Source organism: Pelecanus crispus, chromosome 2, assembly GCF_030463565.1.
Source record: "Pelecanus crispus isolate bPelCri1 chromosome 2, bPelCri1.pri, whole genome shotgun sequence".
Lineage (NCBI taxonomy): Eukaryota > Metazoa > Chordata > Aves > Pelecaniformes > Pelecanidae > Pelecanus > Pelecanus crispus.
Window position 1 is genome coordinate 9,415,057 of NC_134644.1, and position 25,092 is coordinate 9,440,148.

The window sequence follows — 25,092 nt, forward strand, 5'->3', positions numbered from 1 at the left end:
TCCAACCCCCCAGCCTCAGGTCTGCCCTGGGACAGGGGAACCAGCTTCTCCCCATCCCGCAGCCGAATGCAAGACCACCCACCCACTGCAGTCTTGGGTCCTTTATTTGGCCACACTAATCAATGATCTTTGTACGCCACAATATCTGCTACAGCAGTTGTGTTGCCAGCAGCTGTGAAGGGGAAGATTCAGAAATCCTTTGTAAAATAGATTTTTTCTTCTTTTTTTTTGCTTCGAGACATTAATTAAAAGCCTCATATTAAATGAAGCTACATTCTGCCTCCTCACTGGGATAACAGCTTTAATCAAAATGTCCATTTCCATGACCGAGAAGAGTAAAAAGCAAATTTAGATGTAACGAGGCCCCAGGAAAACACAAAAGTAAAGCATGCTCCAGTATTCCTGTGGAATAGCAAGGTTTCCCTCCAGGTTTTTTTTTTTTCTTTCCTTCATTATAAATCTACCTTTTGCATCATTTTAAAGCAACAAACAACTCTTTCAGTGAGCTGATGTGAATGTTCTCATCCTTGCTGGAAAATGCATCCAGGCCTTACACTGCCTTTGCAACAGCTGTTGTCAATGTCCTGAAATCTAGTTTGTGCTGAGCATTTCCAGTAACTCAAACTGACAATTTGTAGTGAGTATCCATAACCAGCCTGCACAAACTCCCCACTGCCTTGTCTGGGAGCACCTCAAAGTGTGGTAAGTCCTTCACCTGGAAAATCAAACCGGGAGAAAAAACATGAACAAGGTAAATCCTCTGCTCCACGTTCTGCTCTGAGACACCATGGGAAAAGAGTGTGGAGACTCAGGAGCCCAGCAGGGCAGTCATCTGCGATAGTTTCTGGCTGACTTTTGTTCCCTCTAAATTCACATTTGGATGCAGAGAGAGCTGGAAATTCAGGTTGCTGTTTTTCCTGTACTTGGTTCCTTCTTCACCAAAGCAATGTAGCCATCACATGAGTCTGGTACACACCCAAAAGTTTGCCACCTATTAAAAATATTGCAGAGGAAGGAGGAGAGACAAAGGAGAGCCCAGAGACGAGCCAGCCCATCATGAGATGCAGTCTCTCCCCTGCATTGTTAGGGTTATGCCTATGAAAAACACAGAGACCCTCCACCCCAGACATTGTCAGTCTGTGCACTGAGAGGTCCATGAAATGCAGATGAGAAAAGCAAGCCTAGCACCAGTAAGCTTAACTTTACTAGCTAGCGAGCCTCAGTGGGAAATCTTTGGGAGTCCAGAAATCAAAGTGAGTTGAAAATGGCTGAGATCTGGCTCACGGCCATTCCCCCCTCATCACAGCCTGCAGCCTCGGAGCTGCCAGGAGCAGTAAGCGGTACACACATAGAGATATTGAGCGCACCAGGGGGGAACAGAAAGGGGCACGTTCTCACCCAAAAGCTGCCAACCATGCCTGCAATTTTATCCTACACCTTGCGCTCATGAAAGTTAATGGTCACTGAGGAAATCAGCGGTGGCAATGGGAGCAGTAACCATGTCAGCAGTGCAAAGTATTGCACTGAAAGCCAGCGAGGGTCTGGTGCAATAACAAGGATGGAAATTCCCTCTTCTGGGCTACCAATACCGCAGCTGACAATAAGACATTTGTCAGCTGTTGTTGGTGATGGTGTTGTAGGGGAAAGGAGCAAACAACGTCCCACCTTTGAGTAGAAACCAGAGCCGGTGCTACATCAGCCTTTTTCATCCTTATCAACTCTGCACGGTGGGCTGCAGTTCTTCTTGAAGAGGCATCTTTTGAAGGTAGAAGCCCTGAAAACATTAAATTCAAACCTTATTAACTGCCTAGGATTTATCTGTGATACAGTAGACTTCTGTTTTCACTGTGATGATTCTTATAACTATATAATTTGCAAGGAAATTGGGATGGGAGAAATTTTTCTCACTTGCCTCTAGAGGCAGACTGTAAACAATTCATCATGCAACACAGCAACAGCAGCCAGAAACTCAGCCCAAACTTCCCCCCAAAAATCTGCAATCTCTGGCTGAATAACTAACAAGTGGAAAAGCACTGCATTTTCCTACATTAAGATTTTAAAGGTGAAATAACCTTCATTCCCCCACTCAGCACTTTCAGAAAACAAAATAAAGAGGAAGAAATCCCAGTCTGAAGCATTTAACTGGACGTAAAGGCTTGCTTTGCTTGCAGAGCCTCTGGGTTACCTGTTCTGGGAACTTCTGTGCCAAGATGCTTTTAAGAAAAAGTTAGAATTGCAGTTTTTTCTGGACAAATGTCAGCTGGTTTTGTGGACTGAAAGGCAGATATTCACACTGAACATCTCCACAGCTGAGACATCTGATCTAGGCTGTCTTTATACCTATTTTTGCAGAAGACTAATAGGCACTTTAGGGCACAATGCATCCAGCCAGCTCCAGACGCCCGCTTTGGGGGGGCACACACTGTGCAGTCTGCATGGACCACGAGGATCTGGGTGAGCAGATCAGCTATAGATATCTCTTTTCACCCAAGGAGACAGGGAAAGCAAAGAAAGTATTAGATTTGTAAAGGTTTGATTTTTAAGAAATGAACAAACTCCTCAGTTTTCTGCCAAATTGCTTACTGCAGCTAGAAGCGGAGCACAGGCACCTGCTATTATATATTTACTATACTTTACGGCGCCAGGAAAGCTTTTGAGTGGTAGGATGCCATCTGCTGCTCCGAATGGTTATTTCCTCCTTTCCTATCCCTTCCCAGCAGGCAGCTTGTGTTGATGGGGGAAATTTGGAATATGTTTGGATCATCTGCAAAGTGAAAGTATTTTCACCCATGAAACAAAATTTTTGATAATAGAAAGCAGAGTGGAGAGTTTAATCTCAGAAGCGCTGGCTCAGTTATGAAGAAAAGTTTGTGCAAGGAATAAGGCAACCCAGAGAAGACATAAGATATTTACCCACAAACCGTCTTGCAAAGAAGATTGGCTTTTGTATAATTTCCAGTTTAATGCCAAGACTTGCTGCTAATTCTGCTAGCGCCCATCTCCATTACGACAGAAACAATCATCTCCACATCTGTGAGTTGATGCGACACCCTGTGACCCTGAAATATAGTCCCAGCATGTCTTTCTAAAATCTGTGGAGTGAAGAACAAATTAAAACACACTGTCGGCTCTCAGGGACTGGAACTTAAACCTGTGAGCAAGCTCTATTAAGTCCAGTAATAGACACAAGTCATACTCAGCCACACAATGGAAGTAAAACGGGATGAATAGCACATCATCAGCTCCAGCACTCCAGCAGTAATAAGCATCACGCTGGGCTCACTGCACTGACTAATCCATAATTTATTGGGCTTCATAAATATCAAAACATACCACAGCTGTTAGTACTTCAGTGCAAAACCCGCAAATATTACTTCAATTATTCAGGAGCTCGTCGCAAGAGCCAGTCAACTGATTCGAAGGTGCAATTTTAGAAGGTATCAATTACTCGGGAGTTTCAGTGGCACTGTTGCCGGCCGGGCCCCCAGGGCAGCTGTCATGGGAAACTCTGAGAGCACCAACAACAAGAAGAAAAATTGCCTCTCTCTCAAAAAGAGCCTAAAGCCTTGAGCCCCACAGCGGGAGGGATTCAGGCAGCTTAGTGGCAGTGCTCAGAGGGGTTATGTGTGGTCCCCTTCAACCCTTGGAGGGGTCTCTGCTTCAGCATCTCACTCTGAGGGCTGCAGAAATGATAATTAAATCAACAATCTCAAAAGCTTGCACTCCTAAATTTACCCTCCATGCAGGACACAAGCTAGACCTGCTTAAACAATGAAGCCCAGCAGTACAAGTCACCTCTCCAGCAAGGAACCACCATTTAAAGCCATCCTGGGCTTTTCCCCCTGAAGACACACTTCCCTTTCCCAGTGGCATTTGGGTGCCAAAGACGAGACCAGAGGCTGTGGCCAGCTGGTTGGTGAGTTGAGGTCAGGGTTATCAGGTCCCATGCACAACATCCCTGTCCATGCTCACACTGCAGATCCATCCCCTCCACCAGGGTCCATAGAATCATAGAATCATAGAATCGTCTAGGTTGGAAAAGACCTTTAAGATCATCCAGTCCAACCATTAACCTACACTACCAAATCCACACTAAACCAATCAAGGGTAGACTAGATTAAACCATGTCCCCAAGTGCCACATCTACCCGTTTTTTGAACACTTCCAGGGATGGTGACTCCACCACCTCTCTGGGAAGCCTGTTCCAATGCTTGACTACTCTTTCAGTAAAGAAATTTTTCCTAATTTCCAACCTAAACCTCCCGTGGCGCAGCTTAAGCCCACTTCTTTTCATCCTATCGCTAACTACTTGGGAGAAGAGGCCAACACCCACCTCACTACAGCCTCCTTTCAGGTAGTTGCAGAGAGCGATAAGGTCTCCCCTCAGCCTCCTCTTCTCCAGGCTAAACAACCCCAGTTCCCTCAGCCGCTCCTCATAAGGCCTGTGCTCCAGACCCTTCACCAGCCTTGTTGCCCTTCTCTGAACACGCTCCAGCACCTCAATGTCCTTCTTGTAGTGAGGGGCCCAAAACTGGACACAGTATTCCAGGGGCGGCCTCACCAGCGCCAAGTAAGGGGGGACAATCACCTCCCTGCTCCTGCTGGCCACACTATTCCTGATACAAGCCAGGATGCTGTTGGCCTTCTTGGCCACCTGGGCACACTGCTGGCTCATGTTCAGCCGGCTGTCTACCAACACCCCCAGGTCCTTTTCGGCCACGCAGCTTTCCAGCCACTCTTCCCCAAGCCTGTAGCGTTGCATGGGGTTGTTGTGCCCGAAGTGCAGGACCTGGCACTTAGCCTTGTTGAACCTCATACAGTTGGCCTCAGCCCATCGGTCCAGCCTGTCCAGGTCCCTCTGCAGGGCCATCCTACCCTCCAGCAGATCGACACTCCCACCCAACTTGGTGTCATCTGCAAACTTCCTGAGGGTGCACTCAATCCCCTCATCCAGATCATCGATAAAGATATTAAACAAGGCTGGCCCCAAAACAGAGCCCTGGGGAACACCGCTCGTGACCAGCCACCAACTGGACTTAACTCCATTTACCACAACTCTCTGGGCTCAGCCACCCAACCAGTTTTTTACCCAGCGAAGACTACACCCGTCCAAGCCATGAGCTGCCAGCTTCCCAAGGAGAATATTGTGGGAGACGGTGTCAAAAGCTTTGCTAAAGTCCAGGTAAATGACATCCACAGCCTTTCCATCATCTACCAGGTGGGTCACCAGGTCATACATCACATCCCCTCTGTTTAAAGCCAGGTTTCCAGGCTGGACTGATTCAATCACAATGACCATATGCTAGTTTGCTATTTGTGTTTTATGGGCCAATACATTTTCCACTGAAAAAAAAATAAAAGGTCAGTTTAATTCTAACTTCTCTCCTGTGCCATTCTCCTGCAAAGAACTGGGAACAGGAAAATAAGATGCTTGAAGGAGCAGATGGCATAAGGCCAGTACTCCTGCATAATAAGGTATATACCCAGTGGTCATTTGCTACTAGAAAAGGAGAATCTCAAGGATAATTACATATTTGCAAGCTTCAGAAAAACAGGCATCCAGCAGGAGATGATGATGAGATTCCTCATGGAGAGGAAAGGCTGAGCTGAACTGTATGAGACAGCAAAGAAGCCACATGGCAAAGTTTGATGGCAAAACACAAGGGAAAGAAAAGCAGGTCTTGCTCACTGGGCTCTGTGGGGACTTTTCTTTAGTGTGAGATGCGGCATGTGAACCCCAGGTACAGGGCAGCCTGACCTGACTCTGTCCCCATGAGAGAAGGGACAGGAGAAAACATGGAGCAACCTGAGGAGGGACACAGTGTCTGAGAGGTGGAAAGGGACCTTCGGAAAGGAGAGCAGGGGAGTAATATCTCAAATGAGCAGGGGCCCCAGGGGCAAGGGGGGAAATCAAGCTTCTAAACTTTGAAATAGATAAAAATCTAGGGAAGGTTTGACACAGGACACAGGACTGGTCCTTGTCACTGAAATGTTACAGAAAAAAATTATTCCTGCTGCAGAAGAACATCTGCTCCTGTTGAAGGAAATTTCTGTGGCTGTTTTGGATGCAGGCAAGTGCAGCTCCTTCATGCTGGACTGTGCTTCATGGTGGGGAGCGCTTGTGGGAAATATCCACAACCCACTGTCCAGCTGGTGGTACGACTGAAAAAAGAGGGACAGTCTCACAGCAAGTCACGCTCACAGGGATTATGGCCATCGCTATCACATAATGATGTAAAAAAACCCTCCCTCCTCTTCTCATTATCACCTCTCCCCTCCAAAAGTAATCCCAAAGGTTGTCTCGGTGCAGAGACACGGCCTGACCCCAAGTGTCCAAAGTGTCCTTGTGCTCTGAGACAGCCCTACTGCCATCCAGGTGCACCATCACAGCAGTGTCACCATCCACCCAACCCACAGGAGAACCATGGAAGGGTCCAGCTGCACGGGAGGCATCACTGGGGGCGAAAGAGGGGACAAAGTCCTCTACCCAGAGGGTTTAGAGAAGAGCCACATGGCAGCTCACCTCTGGGAAATCCTGAATGTGGATTTTGAGAGTCATCTACAAGCATGCCTGTGGTTAGACATTTCAGTGCAACTGGCCCCTTGGCTTCTCTGCAGGCAGTAGAGATCTAGTACCCCTTCAGACTAGACACCTCACTTTCCTTTCCAGGGCAGCCAGGGTGTGAGGGGAAAGGGAAGTCCCAGGGGCCAGAAACCATCATGGGCTCAGCTCAGCATGGAGCAGCATAGAGCCTGGACACACGCATGGGTTTCAGGTCCCAACATCATTCATGAAACAAGACAAAGAACATTATCTGGAATAGATACTAGTGTACCCCAGGAAAAGGATTTAGCCTGGACAATGCATGCAATACCTTCAGTCAAGCAGGCAGGACCAGACCTTCAGCAAATCCCATCTGAGGATCTGAAGCCAAACTTCATAAATTAAACTCAAATTTATTTTCATGTCCAGACACTAGAGACCTGCTAGCCCAGCTTGGTCTACTCCTTTGTCCAGAACTGGAGTTCTTTCTGGATGCTTTCCTGCATCTCCAAAGTCTGTAGGAGGTTTTTTCGATCTTTAACAGGAGCAGAGCAAACTCCTGATGTTTCAGCATGGCCAGAGCTGTCAAAGGTCACCTAGGTCTCCAAAGTCCAGCTCTTTCTTTAAATAGATGATACCTTCCTGGTCCCATGACTTTTGCAAAAAAAAAAACAAACAAAAGAAATAAACCAAAAAAACCCTTTGCGTGTTGTATTTCTATTAAAGGGTTTGCTGAAGCAAAGCAGGACCATTTCCTGCAGTAAGGGAAAGGGCAGCCGGCAGGGAAGGGCACCCGCTGCCAGGCAGGGCTCCTGCAAGCGAACAGCATGAAATTTTCATGCAAATTTCCCACCAGGGCCTCTTGAATAAAGCTCCAGATTTCCCTGCCCTTAATGAATAAATCACTCAGCCTCGTTAGTGGAGTCTCCGGCGTAAGGGCAGCAAGCATCACCTTTGCTGCTGAGTTGACCAAAGAATTGACATGACCAGAGATAAATGTTGCTTTTAAATTTGTGCTGAAGAAGACACGAAAAACGCGTTAGCTCATAATCTCATGCACAGCGATGCAACACAGGGATAATTGAGATGTAAGTGCTGCTCAGGCACCAACTTCAGAAAGATTTTTTTTCACCCTTAGTAGGCTAACAAACCATTTCTAAAGCAGTGAAGCTCTTTAATGTTTTTTTTTTTTTTGCTAGGTATAAGTGTTCTCCAAGTCTTTTGGGAACTGGCATTTTCTTCTAGGATGGTGTGTGCATCTGGGGGAAGATCTTGTACAGCACCAAAAACAAAGGGGCTCCGCAAATGGCCTCTTGAAATAGCTCTGATAAATCTAATACCACAGGGCTGTGTGCTTTGTGCTTGCATGGCCCAGGGAGCAGCCTGGATCAGCCACTCACATCCCCAAAGACTGCAGCAATGGTATGGCAGGTCCTCCCCATCCTCCTTGAAACCAGGTGAGCACAGCATGCCCTGCTTCATGCCAGGGCATGGTCTCCCCTGGTCTGGTTGGTCTCAACCCAAGCACACAGCCACCACCAGCGGCTGATGGGGCTGATGCCTGCTGCCCGGTGAGCTGCAGCCGAGGCGTTTCAGTGGGTGCCCCTTGTAGTGGTGTATCCTGGGGGGTTGTGCAAGGCCAGTAGCTCAAGCATCTCCCATAACACACATCCCATGGCTGTTGTACAGCCAGGCCTGCATGAGCCTTTCTGACTCCGGGCTGTGCTTCATGAAGCTCCACACGCAGGACCTGTGATGCTGCACAAGAGTATTGGTGAAAGAGTGGTTGTCACACCCACTCTGATGCTCGTTCACAGTCCCCAAGAGGCGCAGCTCCCCAGCTACACCATCTGGCTCTCCCTCCAACTCCGCCTTCTTCTTTTCTCATGAATAAAATAAGAATAGGAACAGAAGTAAATTTTCTGGAGCTGACTCACATTTCAGAGTAGTCCCGTTTTCCTAATCAGGCACTTTGGATGGGGCAGTGTGGCACCAAGAGGTCCAGCTCCAAACCCAGCCTTGGCTCTGTGCGTATCAAGTGAGCTCAGTCCTTGCACAGGGCTGGCACAGAAAGGGAGGAGCAGCATCAGCAGTGCTGGTCCAAGAGCAGAGGTCTTGTGTTCCTGGATGTGAATGGGCCTGGTCCTCCTGAAGAAGGGGAGGCTTTTCGGGTGTGCAAAAGATCATCCAGCACATCCTCATGCAACAAAAATCCCAGTGTTGAAGCGAAAAGATCCTTGTACAACCTCCCCTCCCCACACCCCCCAGTGAATAGGCAGGTCAGCACTCCACCATTTCATTTACACCGGACACTGGTCTGCCTCAAGGCATGGGCTTTGCCCAGGAAATCCTCACTGGAATTTCAAATCCTCCAAATGTATCTCTCTGTCACTCAGGCCAGCTTTAAATTTTCACGTATTTTGTACATGTAAGTGTTGCCCTTTCTCCAAGTTCAAGTCATATCCTGGCATGGCCATTGCTAGTCTGCTGAGCACTCCCAGGCTACAAGGTTTATAGGTTGGTTTCCACATGCAGAAGTCACAAAGCAGAGTGTTGGTGTATTTGTGCTGTAACTTATTTAACTTATAAGTAATAATGTTCTTGAAAGAGAGATGGAAAACATGGAAAAAAAAAAACCCAACACCTGCCATGTGTCTCCCCAGGACTGACCACTTGCTCATACTTTAAGAAGTACATTTGGTGGCACCTGCCACATTCGGTCTCTACCACACACTTCAAACCCCACAATTTTGAGCCAGGGATTCTCATCAACTTCCTTACTGCAAAAGCTCGGTAAATCCAATGCATATACATTGAATCTAGCTCAAGGAATACATAAATTTCAAAGCCTCCTGCAAGAAACGCAGACTAGTGATTCCCAGGCTTTCAGTCAGTGTATGAACATATGGAGGTTGTCTGCTTTTAAACTCCATAACTTTCGCACTCTGCAGAGTACTATAAACAGCCACTTTTCTGTGTACACCTCTGACAGCTTTAACTTCAATAGTATATAGAGGGAAAGAGGCAAATAGCTCTTCTGTCCCCAACTGAACACCTCCCCGCACACAGTCAGCTGGAGCAGATAAACACTGCTCTTTAAAAGCATCCCAAAAACGTCTGTGACTGCTGGATTATGGTTGTTTAACAGTTCATTTGATCTGGGTTATCTGGGGAGGTGTCCCTGCTGCTGGGACGAGCCGTGTCCAGCACTTCCAGTCCCATGGGGCTGCTGCCATTTGTGCTGTTAACGCCCTGTTTCCCAACACAGATAGGAGCACTGAAAAGCAATAATACAGATTCAGGCACGATTCCTGCTTTTGGAAAAGCACCAGGCTAAGTTCCACACTAACTTACCCCATCATGCCGTGGTGCAGAAGCTCATGATTCAGACTCTGAAAGAAGTTGAGTCATCTGAGTACAAAGTCCCTCGACTGGCTAATGGAGCCCTCAGGAGCTGCTGAAGAGGAACATTGGGTATTTAGCTGGATACTGAGTTTATGAAGACGACAAAGGAAAAACAGACCTCAGCTCTGCCTGCTCTCATGTTGTTTCACCTCTGGAATTACTCCTGCTGGGACCTTCCTGCTCCTTAAGCCCTGAGCAGCTTGTGTCTGCATCCTTACAGATGGTAGACCCCCAAAATGTTGAACAGGAAGGTCTGACCCTGCCAGGAACCAAAGGGATGCTGAAGTTGTCTCCTGCTTGCTGCACCCGAATTTTCGCCCTTCTACAACTCTGCCCGCCTGCATGGGTGGAACACAGAGATTTGTCTTGGGGACATCTCCACAGGGACAGAAACCACAGCAAATCCAGCTCAGTTTGAAGTGGGAGCTTGTGCTCAGCCTTTGGGCCATCCTCCCCTCCAAGCAAAACAACTTCATCTTGGTTTCCATGAAAGAAATTGAATAAGATGTCAATCCAGAAACTAAAGAGCATTTTACAGCTGCGAATCACGACTGTGTGAGACAGATAATTAGGCAATTAGAACAATTAAATGTTAAAAAGACACCATGTCTAGAAATGAGGGCAAAGAAGAAGAGAAGACACGACAATTCTTGCAGGTTTTTTTTCTCTGGAAGTTTTTCAAATGGTGGTGATGCAGGAGCAAGCAGCTGGAGAGAAGGGAGGGAGGACATGGATGAGACACTGAGCTGTGGGCTGTAAGTTTTGGGCAGGACATCTGAAAATTAATAGTTGCCCTGGTGAATTTAAGGTGGGATTTCCTAGCTGGTTGATTTCACTCATCAAAATCATCAATCAAAAACCTACAGAGAAAACCAATTACACATTATTTGGGCTTTGGGGCCATTAAGTGACTTTTTGCAACCTTAACATTTTGATTCTGTGGTAAGCCAGAGCCACCATTCAGAGTGCAGTCCAGCCTCTGGGCATCTCCCTGGGGAGCCGTGTTTCCTATCAGGCTGCAACAGCCTCTTCTTCTTCTGGGGCATAAAATTTGCTTTGTCTGCCTGGGGTTTTTGAGTCTCTTGTGTCTCGTACATGGCTAACCAAAATGTGCTCTTATCAGAATTGGACAAGACTGATCACAGAGTCATTTCTGGTCTTTGCTTTTTCCAGGATGTTAATTTGCTTATTTGCACAAGAGCTCCAAGGTGAACCTTGGCTTGGAACAAACCTCAGTCTGCCACATCGGGAAAGTAGTTGGCTGCACAAGCTGCAACACTGCAAGGATTTAGTGTTTACATCTATATTTGCAAGGGGCATTGGACTTGTTTCATACCTGTGCCCCAAGACTCTTCTTTGATGAGAACCAGTGTAGTAAGTGAAGACAATTGGGATTATGGTTTCAAAAGCATATTCCTTGAGCCAGACTGAGACGCACCTGGTCAGTTGTCTCCACCCTTCTGAACATATTCCAGCTTTGCATGGACATACTGACTTCCCATGCCCTGCATTTCCTTATAGCACAAACATGCAGCATTCCCCGTGCTCACGCAGGCCTTGGTGCTGCAGCTGTGGTGCCAGTGGTGTCCCTGGGGCAGAGCTCTGTGCTGGCTGTCCCCAGCTCTGACCACCATGCGTGGGTGGATGTGGCCAGAGCTGGATACGGTAGTATGCTGGTGGGACTTCAGAGAGGTCCCCCTGGAAACAACAAGAAATGAGTCCTCCTTCCCTTATGAAGGGGAAGAGCCCTGTCAATCAGGCTGCCAGGAGCCACTCTGCTTCTCATTGCAAGGACCAGATACGGTACCAGTACAGAGAAGGGACTGTGGCTCTCCAGACTGTGACTTTGAGAGATGCTCAAATATTGCCCCAGCTCTCTGGTTGGGGACTGAATTTGTCTGACTTGCTAGCTGGAAAATCACATCCAGAAATGTGGTGCTAAAGGTTGGTTTTAGTTTTTGGGGCTGAGATTCAGGTAACTGTGTACAACTTATAGCTTTGCTCCAGGCTTTCTGGAGATCCTTGACCACTTTCTGGCTTGTCCAGGCACTGGTCCCCACAGATGTGGAAAGCAGTACTGATTCTTCTTGTCAAAGCCCATGAGGTAAAACCACTTTGGCACAGGTAGACGTTCCTTTCTTCTTGTAGCAACAGTACAGGAAGGCTTAGATTGCTGATGCTAGTGCTCAAGGCTTTTTTCAGCATTTATCTCTGCCTCACACGTTGGGCTCTCCAACATCCCATCACCCAGTGCTGAAGAGTGGGCTCCTTCCCAGCCTTCTCACCTTGCACCGCATCTCCACTTGTGCCTGCTAAGGCTGCCCCCACCCCGCCCCGGCCCGCCCCCGCCTCCGCATCCTCAGCTCACCTCTGCCCTGTCACCTTGGCTTGTTAAACCAGCCTTTCCCAGCTCTTCATACCACTCTCAATGGAAGGGGAAAAAAGCAACTTTTAAGTGCAAAAGGGCTTTTCTTGGTTTTCACTGGCTCTGTCGGGTTTTGCCCTGGAAGAATCCCTGATGTTTGGGAAGGGGCTGGATGCAGCCTTTTTGTCACTGCAGCACATCCCCGCTGATGGGGCCGTGGTGCAAGGGGCCACGGTGCTCATCTGTCCTGCCACCACACCAGCCTCCAGGCTGAGCTGAAATAATCCCTTCTTAACCCAGCAGGCAGCTAGAAAACCATTATGAAGATGCACTTCCCACTTTCTGCGTTTGCCAGCAGAGCAAAGGGGACGCGCAGGGAGGCTCTTGCTCATCTCTCCCCCTTGCCTGCTCCCCAGCCCCTCCTGCGACTGCAGTTGTTTTATATTTTACCTTCACTCTCTTGCATTTGTCCCAGCCAAAACTCACTTTTAATATTGATTTACAAAAATTCTTCGGAATCTTTTGGTGAGTGCTTGCCAGCATTTCAAGGGCATAGCATCTTCCAAGTGAATCTGTCCATCCCTTCCTCCCCCTCACATGATTCAAATCCTGCACAAATCTCACCAGACGGCATTAGACACTCCCCCCTATTTGATATATGCCCTTTTACTGTTATTTCTACATACAAGTGCCAGCCATGTCTAAGTTTCCTATGGGATTCCTTGTCACAATCAGGTTTTGCAATAATGTTACACTTTCTCAGGTGCCCACTGACACGCTTCTTTAAGTGGTTGAAGTACCTGTGCTGCAAGCACTTTAAAAAGTAACTTTATCTATTCAAATTAAATGTGTAATGGCATTTAAAAAAAAAAAAAGTGGATGAAATTTTGACCTTATTGAAGCAAATGGGGGTTTTGTCACTGACGTCAGTCAAGCCAGGGTTTCACCCAAAATTTGAGCAAGGGAGCTCAGATGAGCCAGTAATAGAAACAAGGCAGTTGTGAAAGCTGGATCTGCAATCTCAGCCTGAACTCCCCCATCCTGCAAGGATTACAGCATGGCTCTGCCTCTAATTGCTGTAAGAATAGCCATCTTATTGTCTACATCTTCTGCAATTCCATTACTGGATGAAGGACATTTCTGATACAAATTAAAGGAAAAAAACCCCACCAAAGCCCACACCTATTATCCTGCCTTATGCACTTATGAAATGAGAAGGTTATTACAGCAGAGAGGAATTAAGCTACAATGCTGATGCTCTGTCTCACTGAGGGTTTACAGAGTGGTAATTAAGAGAAGCACTTTCTGCATAAGAGACCTCTTCTGCTGCAGAGGAAGAAAAAACATTTCTGCTCATTTTAATCAGGCATTGATGGATGGCGTTAATCAGTTACGATAACGTGTCAGCATCTCCCTCATGCTACGGCTCTGCAGACCTCCGATAGCTGCTGGATAACCCCAGCACACTCACTTTCAGCCTGGACCACAGCCCACATCACTGGGGAAACATGCAGCTGCTTCAGCAGGCACTGAATGCGGCCCTTTTCAGATCTGTTAGGACAGGGAAACGCCAACCCTGCTGTTTATTTATTTAACCATTTCCAGCATGGCTTTGAAACCCTTGCCGCTTCGCAGACGTTAAATGCTGGCGTCTTTGTGCACACATGAACGAAGGCAAGCCCCTTCCCCCAGGTGAGGTTGCTCCTCCCTGTGGGTGTAAATCACTGGAGCAAATCTGAAAGCAAGTCACACAAGCTGGACACATATCTGCAGCAGAGATGGACTCGAAGGACTTTATATGGTGAGTGCTGCTTTCCCAGATGATCCTTGTCCACCTCCATGAGCAGCCTGGCTTCAGGAGGCTGCAGAGAGGACATCAGAAGCAGTGCGGTGCTTTGAAAGTCTCTTTGCTCCCACACACCCCGCAGCACCAGGAGCATTCATCCCCAGGAGGCTGGGGACTCCCCTTGTCCCCATGCTACAGGCGGGGAAGCAGGGCATGGTGAGGATGAAGTGCTTTGCACTATGTTCAAAGCCAGCAATATCGGTTGCACAAAAGCGAGGTGACCTGGGGGGACTGGGTGTGTAGGCAAGGTTATCCACCACGCAATGGCAGGACCACATTTAAAACAGTCTCCAGCGCTACAGCCTATGACGGACATCAGGTCTCAACCCAAAACTTGCTGAAGGTCATTGAATCCTTCAGAGGTTTCCATCTGCTCATCTTTTGAGGCTGGGTGGAAAAAGAAGTGCAAAAGGTGCAAACCTGTGACTGATAGGAGTGACCTCCACTGTGCTCACATGCAAATGGTGAGAGAAGGCAGTGAACAGCTCAAGGGACTTGGAGGCCTGAAACCCAGACGTCTAATCCTGCTCCTCATCCATTTATCCACAGCACTATCCTTGCAGAGTTTGAGGGGTTTGAGCCAAGGAAAGCTGTGAAGGTGTGCAGGCAGCGAGAGAAAGCTGAGCCTCCTTCTTCAGAAAATGCTTCTGTTGCAGCATGTGCTTCTGGACTTCAGCGAGAGTTGGAAACTATTTTCTTGTCCTCCTGCTTGTCCAAAATCAGCAAGGGACTTCCTCCAGCATCCTTGGGACATCATGGACAGCTTTCATTTTATTTTAAAGCATCTTTAAAATACAGGGAGAGAGAACAGCCCCTGGACATGTTTCAGTGGAGGGTCAAGCTGGGTGCCAGAGGCAAAGCATCGGGTATGGTGCTGGCAGGGTGCAAACACGCAGGCCCTGTGACCCCTTTCAGCAGCCCTCATCCTGCAGGTGCCAGAGCTCAGAGCTGTGGCTGTGGGGCAGCAAAATACAGGATAAAACAATGTTTCTTTGAGAGAAAAAGAGCCTTCCAAGGAGACAGATGTTATTTTGAAGAGTGGGGCAGGAAATGCCATAAGGGTCTTACTTTAGTGTGCTGCTCATTGCCAAAGGCACCATCAGAAGGAAGAAAAAGGACCATTGGAAAGCACAGGATGGGCAGCCCAGGCTCCAGGTGAGTGCCAGGAGCAGCTCTGCATTGCCCCCCAAGGCAAGGCAAGGTTTTTGGAAAGGACTGGGATTTTGGAAAGCATTGTCCTTCCCACTGCTCCACTCCCAGCCAGCTTCAGCAGCAGGCAGGGAGAAGAATTAAATGATTTGTTGAAGGTGGACTCGAGGCAGCTGGGTTGTGCACTGGTGCAGATGAGATGCTCCCAGCAGCACCCGTGGGCACACACGGCTGGTTTGGAGCAACATCTGCCCGGCCCTGCCTGCTGCTGGTGACAGGTCCATGTGCCCTGCTCTGAAACAGGGCACTAAGGGAGCTTAAATAGTGCAGCGATACATTTGGACATAAATAAAGGTAGACCTGACTGACGAAAGGAGAGAGGCATCATTCCTGAATCTGGGCACACCAAATTGCAAAGCTCTTAATTGTGCATTAAGGAAGTCCATAAATTAATGGACAGCTTGGAGACCTTGTATGCCTGTTCCTGCAGATACAGTATCCAGCTGTAAGTCCACAATGGCACCATGGCAATTTTGGAAGCAAGATCCCAGTACTGAGCCTGCTGTGGGGTTTCCATCCCACTGGGTTGTGGAGAAGGTGGTGGATAGAGGCACCACCCAAATCTCTCCGAGCAGAATTAGGCACCTCCAGCCTGTGGTTACAGCAATGACCTCATCAGCATCGTGACTGTCCCTGGGACTGGAAAAATGCAGATAAAAAGCAGAGTTGGTGTGTCAAAGGGGATGGATTTGTGACTACTTGGTTAAAGTTTCTAAGCAGAAGTAAAGCAGAGAGATACAAGGGCAACAGAAGAAGAAACAGTAGAAAAAAATGCCAGTGCTCATGCAGGTTGAGTTTTGGTTGGTTCGGATCTGGCTTTTATGGGACAGCTTCTACTCACCATGAAGGAAAAGAAAAAAATCACAAACCCCACTGTGGTTTTGACTTTTGACCAGCTCTTCAGGAAACCATGGGTCACACCTTTGTCATGTTGACTTGTACAAGCCCATGAGGACTGCAGATGGCTTCCCCCGCTGCCTCCCAGGCAGCAGACAGTGCAGGTCCTGCCTTTTCCCCCAGCCTGGGACAGATGATCATCCAAAGCTCAGGATAGAGAAGGCTGATGCTAAATACACTCACCAGGACTTTCTGTCCAGCCTCTGTTGTGTGCCAGGGGGGTGACGCAGGAGCCAGCACGCTGTCCCCAACCTGCAGCTGCAGAGCAAAATGCAGCTTGTTGGCAGGTAACTGAATTACCGGCACCAAGCGATAACGCTGCACATGTGTCCTTCCCAGGGACAAGGGATGGGGGAGGAAGAGGGACTCAGGTTTGCCAGATTTTTAATAGTCTGCTGCAAAGTGCTCCAATGCAAGAGCTATAGAGACTACAACCTTGAAGCATGAGAATAGCTGAGAACAGCTTTTGCTTTTATGTAAAGTGTAAACAAAAAGAAAAACCTTTAAAAAAGCAGCAGCAAACAAATCCAAGGTTACTGGCCAATACATGTGATTTCAAAGGCTGAATTTCTGACTCTTTGTTTTTTTTAAACCAAGGTTGAATCTCTCTCAGAGTTATTGTTTAGATTACAGTCTTGCCCTGAAAGAGGATATATCTACCTATATGTGCCAGCAACGAAAAATGTTGCTATTCACATTCTCATTGGAGGTGCTAGAAGAAAGTAAGTGCCACCTGTAAATAAGCTGGCTCAATAATTAATTGCCAGCACAGACAGCACAATAGAAAAGCTCCAGAAATAAGTTATTGCAAATACAATTTCAAACTAAAAGTGCATGAATAGCTTTTGAAAAACCTCCAAAAAGCAGACTCTGATTTTCAAAGAGAAGTAAAACACCACCAATCAACTTGTCTCTGCTTTCTGAATGGGAGGTCTCAGCCTATTCCACTTCAGGTGAGGCAGCACATAGCCCAGAACCGAGCCCCTGTCAGCAGCCCCCAGCTGACAAAGAAAAAAAAGGGGTTTAAAGTAGCAGGGATGAGTGAACAGTGGCATGGTCACAGGGAGCAGAGGAGGGAGGAAGAAATGTGGTGGGTGGGTGCGTGGGTCAGTGGATGGCTTGGATGGGTGTGGTGGGTGGATGGTTGGATGGATGGATGGATGGATGGATGGATGGATGGATGGATGGATGTGGTCCATGAACATGGCCAGTGAGAAATGCCATCGTACAGAGAGAGCAGCCACATGACAACCACAAGCATCCTCTGCCCAGGGAAGTTTCATCCAGCAGCAATGGGAAGAGGAGGTTGAGGAAGGCCTTTTTAGCCCCTGACAGGGGGCATAGACATTATCTGCACCCTCCCCTGAAAAGTGCAAAGTATGAGGCACATGCAGAAGACAAGTTTTAACGAGGCTGGGCTGCCACATGCTTGGCCTGACCAGAGGAACATCTCAACAGTCTCTCTATCCCTCAAACCACGTAACCACAGATACATCACAAGCCGTCAGGAGAGCACACAGGCAAGGCCTCGGGATATACTTTGGTGCAGACTTTATGCAGGGCCAGGCACTGGCATGGTTACATCCGTGGCTGTGTACATGTACATTGAAAAGCCAGATTCTTTGAAAAGAGGTACAAAAAGGAAGGATATGGGGTGGTCAATGCCACAAGCCTGTCAGTGTTTAAGAGGTATTTGTAAAATGCCCTTAATATCATGCTTTAACTTTTGGTCAGCCCTGAAGTGGTCAGGCAGTTGGACTAGACGATCGTTGTAGGTCCCTTCCAACTGAAATATTCTATTCTATTCTATTCTATTCTATTCTATTCTATTCTATTCTATGATTTAGGACAATTCAAAACTCACTTCAAGATATCATGAGCAAGTAGGGGAGGGATGGCAGTGAAAGGAAGCAGGGAGGAGAAATTGTAAATAGAAAAGGAAGAAAAAAATACACATCCGAGTGAAATTTATAATTCCCATATAAATGAAAGGAGAGGTAATAATGCACATCAGACTAATGAAATTATCCTGCAGACTGACTACTAGCTAATGAAATTGCTTACCTAGCATACATTAACTGAGCTGCAACTGGCATTTCACCGCACTCACATAAGCCAAAACTCTTCCCGTCAGCAGTGAGAAAAATGCCACAGGAGTAGAGCAAGACAGCTTTATTTACACACCACAAAGTGCAGCCAGAATCAGAGGTTAGCCAGGGCATGGGGTCAGCTGCAGGGGATACTGAGGCTCAGCTCTGGTTTTTCAGTGGCTCCAGATCAGGTGTGCTCTGATTGTGAACCAAGGAAAATATTCTTCTGATCTGACAACCCTGCTCATGAGAGCTGGAGCACAGAAGTCAAATCAAACTTCTGGTTCATGGGTAACCAGCTGGACTATTTTGTGGCTGGAGCTTCATTATTTAGTAATTTTGCTGAGGACAGTTAAGCTCTATTAGGATACAGCTTTCCACGACTGTACGCTAATAGCTCAGGGACAACAGATCAACACACCTCTCTCTATGCACACACCCCCACACACCAGGGTGCCTTTCTTACCCTTAAATTGCGATGGACTCCACACAAGAAGTTAAGGTAGTTCAGGCTTTAAACAGTTACAAGTGGGGTTTTTTTGGTAGAAACACAATGTCAGAGGTTGGCTGCAGAGCCCACAAAAGACTGCCTAGTAGTTTGAGCCAGGAACAGGAGGTGGACAGCAGCCAACCATGTTGGGAAGCCCAAGAATTAGATGGGGAAACTGTCCTGTTGCCCATCCCATTTTACATTCTGCTAGTGCAGGTCTGCTCTCCCATATCACCATGGTAAGGCTAAAAGCAAATTTGCTGAGTGGAGCCATATCTGTGTTTTCACCTTTCTAGGGTATTTCACAGTCTCTGTCACTCAGCGTATCCATGGGCGCAACTAAATAACACCAACACAGCTTGACACCATTCAGGTGGGCAGAAGGGCCTTCAGAAGGCCTCCAGAGAACAACCCCCCTAATGGCAATTACTGCTTTTTAGAAAAGGATTAGAGGTTAATGGTAGAAAAGTACCCACGCAAGAGCTGATGGCTGCTGTTATGGAAAACTCTCCCCCCTGGTTTGCTTCAGTTCAGTTTTAAGGAGCCTTTGGGAGCGCAATGCAGTCACGATGCTGAAGTTCAGCCATAGAAAAGTGCTGAATCACACAAAACGTTTCACTTAAGTGAACCTCATTCTAGATTTTAGACGCAGATGGGATTAGATTGTTTTTTCTGAATTTTAGTCAGATAATATACACATTCCCTTATCAAATGATGCAATTCTGAATCAATACTTCAAGCTTTAAAGTATGTAAGTTTATTGTTAATTTTGGGGCATTTTTTTTCATCCTTTGCAGCTAAATTGCGAACAACCAGAAAACTTGACTGAAAAGCTCTCCGTCACACGTATTTGTCCCTCTACATTAGGATTCAAGGTAAAATGTTCAGCAAAGTTCAGCTGGGTCTGCAATCCAATGAAAAAGCTCAGGCAGTCTGGAAATCCTGATGCTACCACACACCTCCTCCAAAAGAGTAGATAGCTTACAGGGAGGAACCATCACATTGGGGTTCAGAGGGTGTACCTCCAGAACACACACCAGAACAGACCCCACGATGAACTGCAGGAAGGGGCATCCCAGTTTCCCAGGCATGTTCTTACATCTGTCTATATGCACTGCTTAAAAAAGTCCTTTTCTAAAGCCAAAGTGATTGCTTCTGTGATACCCAGTCATTGCTGAATAACCACCCCTAAATCTACTGTGCTTTTCTGGTGGGTGAAACAATCCCCATCCATAAAAGCCATAGAAGGTCTTTGTGACAGGAGTCGCAACATCAAACTGAAAGGCCCATGAGTCAAAGCTCTGCTCCAATGATTAGCTGAAGCATTGCAGAGCAAGAGAAACGGTCTCCACCTCCCGCAGATCAATGTTTCTTCAATCCCAACCCTTCAAGGTCAGTTAAAGTTTTCAAAATGTACTTGGCAAAAGTTGTGCAGCTTTAGCAAGCGGCCGCCTCTCCTGGGCCCCTGCTCATCTGAATAGCGTGCCGTAACCTTCAGCCTGTCTTGATGTCTGATTCCCTGCTTGGATCCTATTATCATTACTCACTGGGGAGACCAGGTATGTTTGAAGGAAGCCAAGTCTTCCAGCTTGTCAGCTCTGAAATATGTTGCCTCAGGCTGCCCAAGCTCTTGTTATTCCTTATTCAGTATGAGGGCTAAGGCTACCTGCAGCTTTCACCCTCTTTGCTGCACAGATGGATTTATCTTTTGACCACTGCTATTTACAAAGAGGGGAGAGTTTATCTGCGACGTCGGACGTATACAGCCTTTGGCTTTACAAAACACGTTATTGAGTATTGCAGTGCCTCAGAAGTGACAGAGGGAGCGCTGCCCAGTGAAATCTGGCAGTAAAGCCAGCTCAGGCTTGCTGCTGGTCTGCAGCTGGACGTGCCTTTCTAATTCACCCCAATATGTTTACTTTTCATCTTTGGTCATCCATTTGTCACTCCCTCCCTATCTTCTTTCACAGTGCATCTCTAGGAAAGGAAGGGTTGCTGTCAAATGAAAGCACCGCCACCCATGCCCTCACCCCAAGCCAGGGCGTGTCCTCCTGATGGTAGGGCACTGGGTTTGGGATTCTGCAGCCTTGTGTCTGCGTCTCTGCAACAGACCACTTCTGAGATGCACACTGCCTTGCACGAGCACCCGACACCGCTGCGCCTGAAACATATGCACGCACTGCAGGATGCCTCTGCTTGTGGACGTGTCGGGACTTCAGAGCACAAGCCAATATGCGGCTAACAGCAGGGCTAGAAGATGCGGGGGCAGACTCTCTCCGATTGCCTCTGGCACGGGCAGTTCTGCTGGCCCCCTCCTCCAGGCTGTTGGCATTGGCCACCCCAGAAGGGACAATGAGTGAGATGGAGCCCAGCAGGGACCCAGCCTGGCACCCCTGACCCGCAGCGTGGGGCCATGCAGGTCAGAGCCGCATGCAGTCATTGCACGCTGGCAAACGCACGTGCACATTCGGTGGCAGCGAAGCCAGGAAGGGAGAATGTGCCTGATCCAGGCAAGTGGTGCCCCAAGCACCAGCCCTGGGAGCACGCCCGATCTCCCGCATCCTGGTAAATGCCTTGTCTGTGGCCAGGCACCACGCTGGAGGGAGATGTGGGTGGCATCACCATCTCCAGCCCCAGTACGGACCCAAGGAGAAGCAGCATTTGGACACCTGAGGCCCAGGCTGACTTGCCCGGACCCTGCTTGCCACGTGGCCCAGGCTTCCCCAGGCTGCATCTGCAGGAAGGCCATGCAACTTGTTGAAATTGGTTCGTGCTGAAACTTGGGCGAACTCAGACCCTCAAGCTGAAGTGAGAGCTTCCAGCTGGTTGGCAAGAGGCTCTCATGAACGTCTAGGTGCCAAAAGCCAAGTCAGACCCAGGGAGGCACTGTGAGCTGGTCCAGGGTGCTGGCTGTGAGGATGGTCGCAGGAGCGGTGTGCCAGAATGGGGGTAGAGAGAGGGGGACCCACGCATTACAGTCCTGAGGAGGGTGAGCAGGCCTAGGGACATGGTACAAGGAAGTCACCATCCTGTGACACAGGGCCACTGGTGCCGCTGGCTACTGCTCCCACAGCGGGGGCTGCCAGGAGGTCCCTTCATTCCAGGTTGTAGGAAGAAAGCTGCATTTCCCTACAGGGAAACAGAGCTCTTCCTCACAAATCTCAGCTGGGAAACGTTCCTTTTATAAAGAAGTCTTAGGAAAAGAAAAACCCTTTACATTCAATGGCTGTTTCCCTTGCAGTTGCTTTAAAAGCACATCCAAGCCTTTCCCCGGCTTTTCTGAGCGCTCAGACACCGCTCCATCTAGTGGAAATCTGCTGCCAAGTGCCACCTCCGGCAGGACAAGGACCCCTGCAAGACCAGAGCTGTGAAACACGAGGGATGTGACACCGAGAAGGCTCCAGGCCAGCCAGCGCGCAGGCTGCACGTTGACGCTGAGGCCAAAGGGCGCAGGCAGCCAAGCTCCGACCTTCGTTTCTGCTGCAACACCCGCAGATGCTCTGGGCAGGCGGGGAGGATGCTCGCAAGAGCTGGCAAAAGCAAAGCAGGAATTAAGATCTCACCAGTCACGTAGCCCTGAACGTCTTCACAAAACCACTGAACTCGAGGAGCGTGTGCTCCCGGTCCATCTCAATGCAGGCAAACCACAAACCATGCCTTGCTTGAGTTCAGGCACGGATTTGGCTGGATAGTTCTCCACCTTCCACAAGTGTGCTCCAGTGAGTCAGTCACTGCTGGTTCCTTCCCTCCCCTCCCATTTTAGGGATGCACCTCCCTACTAAATTTAGTCCCTAATTTGTAATTTTTTTAAAATTTTTGTTAGAAATGCCTGAAAAACATATCATTAGATCAGAAATTCTTTAAGGCCAGGGCAAAAATAGAGTCTTTGCAACTCACTGGTTGCTCTGTAACTTCCCCCACCACACTAACAGCCAAACAAACAGGTTAAAGACCACTTCAGCCACTGAATCAGAAAATTTGCCTATTCCACTAAAAATGAAGAAGAAGAAATGGAAGAAATCACATGTGAAAGAGAGGGAAACCAGGATGTGGGGTTACTCACATTTTTAGCTGAGCAAGGCTTATGCAATCATTCTTCACAGGTGCATGTGTTGATTTTCTTGTCTGTCCTCCTCCCATCCACTGCCCTGCCAGCTCCCTAACCCACTGCTCAGTGTGAGCAGAGATAGCGGTCCCAAAGGTACCGAGCTACGAGTTGTGTGAAAATAGGTGCTTGCATCAAATGATAGCCTTAAATGTCCTCACTGAAAGACTAAACATTTAACCGCACATCTGTGAAGTTACACACAAGAAAGTCCCTGGAAAGCAGGTGGTGTTTGTTCTGCTGTTCTGGAAACCATTTCTTTCTCATGAAAGAGAGATGAGATTAGCTTTTACCTGGCTAAGTACCATTACTATAGTTTTAAATAGGAAGGGAAAAGTCAGACAAGTAAATCAATGTCATGGATGCAATTTCACTTTGGTGCAGGACTGACATTGCTGGTTTGGTTCATAACTCCCTCTCCCCATGTCCCAGGTCTTGCACAGGTGCAAGGGCTGCTAGCTCACGGTCAGCAGTGCTGGGTAAAGCTCAAGCTTAGCATAAAAGACTCAAATTCACCGACACAGCTCATGCAGTACCCAGCATCCCAGCATGGGGGCTGGATCAGTGTTTTGAAAGAGGTTTCTAACGTCAGGGTGCTGCTGTGCTGTTGGAGGGGAGCTACATGAGGGCGGCAGAAGTGACTCAGCCTGTCATCGCTGTCTGCACTTTGTAATTATACTATATAGCACTTTCCTCAAGGAGCCACACGCACATTAATGAACCGAGTCTCACACCAGCCCTCCGTGGAGAAGCATTGGGAGCCCTGTGCAGCCGCTGGGAAAATTTGCAGAGAGACGCAGGCAGGCAAGAAGTCTCAACTGAGGTTTGAGCAGGGGTTGTGCAGCAAGGATGGGGATAGGATTGGATCCCCCAGCTCCACACTTGCATCATCGAGGGCAGCAGCTGTGCCAGCAGCTCTCAGAAGGCCATTCAGGCTTCTCAGCTGAAGGCTCAGCAGTTCAGCCGGGACAGTCTTCCAAAAGAGTTGCCGCCCCAACAAAATTGTAACTGGAAACAGCATCAGTTGGTGGAAGAATCATAGAATCATAGAATTGTTTAGGTTGGAAAAGACCTTTAAGATCATCCAGTCCAACCATTAAGCTACACTACCAAGTCCACACTAAACCAATCAAGGGGAGAGTAGACTAAACCATGTCCCAAAGTGCCACATCTACCCGTTTTTTGAACACTTCCAGGGATAGTGACTCCACCACCTCTCTGGGAAGCCTGTTCCAATGCTTGACCACCCTTCCCATGAAGAAATTTTTCCTAATTTCCAACCTAAACCTCCCCTGGCGCAGCTTAAGCCCATTTCCTCTCATCCTATCACTAACTACTTGGGAGAAGAGACCAACACCCACCTCACTACAACCTCCTTTCAGGTAGTTGTAGAGAGCGATAAGGTCTCCCCTCAGCCTCCTCTTCTCCAGACTAAACAACCCCAGTTCCCTCAGCCGCTCCTCATAAGGCCTGTGCTCCAGACCCTTCACCAGCCTTGTTGCCCTTCTCTGGACACGCTCCAGCACCTCAATGTCTTTCTTGTAGTGAGGGGCCCAAAACTGGACACAGTATTCCAGGGGCGGCCTCACCAGCGCCAAGTAAGGGGGGACAATCACCTCCCTGCTCCTGCTGGCCACACTATTCCTGATACAAGCCAGGATGCTGTTGGCCTTCTTGGCCACCTGGGCACACTGCTGGCTCATGTTCAGCCGGCTGTCTACCAACACCCCCAGGTCCCTTTTGGCCAGGCAGCTTTCCAGCCACTCTTCCCCAAGCCTGTAGCATTGCATGGGGTTGTTGTGCCCGAAGTGCAGGACCCGACACTTGGACTTGTTGAACCTCATACAGTTGGCCTCGGCCCATCGGTCCAGCCTGTCCAGGTCCCTCTGCAGGGCCATCCTACCCTCCAGCAGATCAACACTCCCACCCAACCTGGTGTCATCTGCAAACTTACTGAGGGTGCACTCAATCCCCTCATCCAGATCATCGATAAAGATATTAAACAAGGCTGGCCCCAAAACAGAGCCCTGGGGAACACCGCTCGTGACCAGCCACCAACTGGACTTAACTCCATTTACAACTAGTCTCTGGGCTCGGCCACCCAACCAGTTTTTTACCCAGTGAAGACTACGCCCATCCAA